The 3,499-nt window shown below is 53.2% G+C and overlaps 1 non-coding gene across 1 annotated transcript; it reads right to left on the bottom strand.

The window, feature by feature from the left end:
* Positions 1 to 2,991: 2,991 nt before the first annotated feature.
* TRNAV-CAC (transfer RNA valine (anticodon CAC)) lies at positions 2,992 to 3,064 on the bottom strand. Its single transcript has one exon. It is a non-coding gene; the product is annotated as a tRNA-Val (tRNA).
* Positions 3,065 to 3,499: the final 435 nt, after the last annotated feature.

Here is a 3,499-nt window from a genome sequence, read left to right as displayed (position 1 = left end):
ACATAATGGAGAAATGCATGTGGAATATAAGAATATAAAATACCTAAAAACTTTTACCCCCAAATATTGTAAGAATAATTAAGTCACTATGAGTTCCCAGACTTCTAAGACTTACTCTCCATTTACAAATCTTATATGATCTCTTTAATGTACTGAAACACATAATTTCATATTGTATAAACTCCTTAAATACTATTGGAATTGAAGTGCGCTTATTGGGCCAGTAAAACCAATATAGGAAATTTAGGTGGCTAAGTGTCACCAGGAATTTGAAGAGAAAATAAATCCAAGACCTGTATAAACTAGAATATATCTACCAATATTTTCTATATTATTAGAAAACCTGGAAGACAACATAAAACAGTTTTAGGCCACAACTATTAAACCAGTCGGATGCACACAAAAAGTCCTCTTTAGAAATATGACATGATATAAACATGTTCTATGCCATTATATGTAAATTATTAAAATCCTTTAAAGTGTTTAAACGTATTCGAGATTACATATTCCTTACTATCCACTTGATGTTTTCCCCTTGTGCCTGAGTGCACGGAGAGCAATTTATCTACATCTAAACAGGGTTTTTTGTTTGTTTGTTTTCCCGGGTTACAGATTCAGCAAGAAAGAGCAATTTATCTACATCTAAACAGGGTTTTTTGTTTGTCTGTTTTCCCGGGTTACAGATTCAGCAAGAAAGGAAGTAGGAGGGGTGCCTGGCTGGCTCAATCCGTAGAGCATGGGACTCTTGATCTTTAAAAAAAAGAAAGAAAAGAAAGAGAAGGAAGGAAGGGCGGAGGCAGAGAAAGAAAAGAGTGAGGGGGACAAAACCCCATCAATAGCGTCCTTGCACGCCCCCCTTGGGTCCTGGAAATAGAAGCTCAGTCACTACCCCACTTGGGGAAGGGGCTCAACTGAATACACACCACAAATCAGGTTGCCTGTGTCTGCTTGGACTCAGAGTGGAGCCAGGACAAGCTCAAGGACAGGACGAGATAAGACCAAGCACCATTATCACAGGGCAGCCACCTACCTGACAGTGCCAAGGCAGACAATCCTGGAAAGCTCTTGAAAACTTCCCCTTCCCCTTGAAGATTTTCCCACCCGCTCCCCCTCATCCTCCCACCACGGGGAAAGGATTCTTCACCTTCTGTTGGGCCAGGACCCTTGAAGATCCCTGCAGGCCAGGAGAGCCTGGAGGGCAGGAGGATCCAGGGGGCAGCAGCTGCACTTCCCTGAAGGGTCTCTCCCCGGGTGGGGTGTTCTAGAGCTCAGGCTCACCCTAGATCCACTGCCCACCAAAGCCACCAGGAGGAGTCCGGAGGGCAGCCGGTGCTGGGGCACGACAACCTGGACGTGTTCCTACAAGCACAGGGCACGCCTGGCCTGCCCTATCCAGGAGAGCCGAAGAACCGCCTGCCTGCCTGAAGCTTCTCTACAGCCTGAAGGGAACAGGTGTCTGCTTCCTGAAGGAACAGGAGGGCTCTCCTCCAGAGGACAAAGCCCTCTCCTGGCCCTGGAGGAAAGGTCCTGCAGAGGCTGGTTTTGCGGGACACTGCCCAAGGCAAAGGAGCAACCGCAGACCAAACAATCATCTGGAGATGACTGCACAAGTCCTGTCTGTACATGTGGAGCGAGAATGAGAAAGCAAATGTGGGGAAATGTTAACTGGTGCACCTGGGTGAGGGATATAGGATGTGACCATTCTGGCAACTGTTTTGGTATGTTTCAAAGTTTGTCTGTTTGTTTGTTTGTTTGTTTGTTTGAAAGGAGTGACAAAGTCAAGTCCCAGGTTCTCTTTAGAGGAAAACGCTTGAAGTGAGACCTTGGGTTTCTGAGGTGAATGGAAGGGAGCCGCTGGCCTGGCTTCTCATCCCAGCTCTTCTCTCCCAGCCTGGCCATTACAAGGACCCGGACTCCTGACCTCCCGTATTTTAGGGGCTCAGTGCACAGCCACATCTGCAAGCGTCCCTGGGTGCACACCAGACTTTGGGGGATGAAAAGGCAAATCCTAAGTATGGAGACAGCGCCACAAAGTCTCCTGGATTGGAATCGAACCTGAGCAGTAGCGGTGAAAAATCCAAATCCCATCCCACCGATCCGATCCCGGGGAATCCACCCACACAGGATCCCTGCTTCGGCCCCTGCAGATGAAAACCCTGAAAGTCAAGGTGACATTTCCCAGGCGGACAGAGCACAAGCGGAGGCGATTCCCAGCGGCGCGGGTCTGAATGCAGCCGCACAAGGCTCCCAGCCCTTGCCCTGCTGCTCACCACCTCTTCCAGCCTCAGCGACCCCTTGGGCTCTGACCACAAGGTGACTGGCCTGTGCCACACTCTAATCCAGCTGGAGCCGTGTGTGTTGCAGAGCCAAGGCCGTGCTCTCTTTCTGATCCTACTTTCCTGATGGGTAAGGTGAGGACTCGGCTCTCAGCGGGGGGGGGGGGAGGGGCGGAGTCCCTCTACTTGGCGACTTCCGAAGTAGCTCCAGAGCTGTCCTGATGACGGCACGGGGACGGGCTCCTTTGGTGTCCCCATGGGCTCATTAGGTGGAGCCTGAAACTCCTCACCTACGTGTCTTTGGCCCGGGTCCCAGGTGCAGCTGGTTTGTGTTCTTTGCCTTAGTCAGGCAAATAAATACACCTGTTGCGCAAGTGTGCCGCCCAGGGAAGAACGTGCTGCTTTTCAGAGCCACGGTCGCTGTGAGCCCGTCGGGCAGACGGAGGCGCCAGATGAGCAGGTCAGCGGATGCGTGGAAGTAAAGGTAACCTGCAGTGGGCCTCGTCCTGCGTGCCCTTGTTGGAGTGACTAATTGGGTGTGGCCCGCTCTCCAAGGTGACTGGGAGCAGACACACAGAGGCCAGGCCTGGTGGTCGAGTGCTGAGAAGGCTTTCAGGTGGCGGTGGGACTCCGGCCGTGGTTCTTTTTGCGTTTTAAAGGACAATAGATGGGGGGGGGGGGGGGGGGGGGGGGGGGGGTAGTGGTAAAAGGAAGCTGTTTCCGCCCGGTTTCGAACCGGGGACCTTTCGCGTGTGAGGCGAACGTGATAACCACTACACTACGGAAACGAGGCAGGCAGCCAGGCCTCCGGCTCTAACCCCCAAAAGCGGCATTTCGGCCACAACTATGGGGCCGCCGACTTCGCTTGAACCGCCCAAGGCCCTGGAAACAGCCACGACCCTGCGAGCGAGGAGCCCGCGCCCCCGAAGCGGCCCTGGCAAAGGACCCCGTGCCTCCCCGCCCCCCAGGACGGGACACTGGCGCCCTCAGCAGCCTGGCCTTGGGAACCGCAACCAACGCAGTGTCCGCCTGCAGTACGGGGGGCGGGGGGGTGGGGGTGGGGGTGGGGGCAGGGCAGACGTCCGGTGCGCGCTCTTCCTCCGCCAACACTTTGGCTCTGCGACGCGCCGCGACCCTCCTGGAAGTGGGGTCCTTCCGATTCCTGCTGCCGTCGCTTATTCTACCTGGCTCATTTAGTTCAATATTTTAATCACACTTAAGTC

Source organism: Panthera uncia, unplaced genomic scaffold, assembly GCF_023721935.1.
Source record: "Panthera uncia isolate 11264 unplaced genomic scaffold, Puncia_PCG_1.0 HiC_scaffold_1231, whole genome shotgun sequence".
NCBI classification, from domain to species: domain Eukaryota; kingdom Metazoa; phylum Chordata; class Mammalia; order Carnivora; family Felidae; genus Panthera; species Panthera uncia.
Note: the sequence above shows the minus strand (reverse complement) of the source record. Positions and strands in the feature narration are given on the sequence as shown.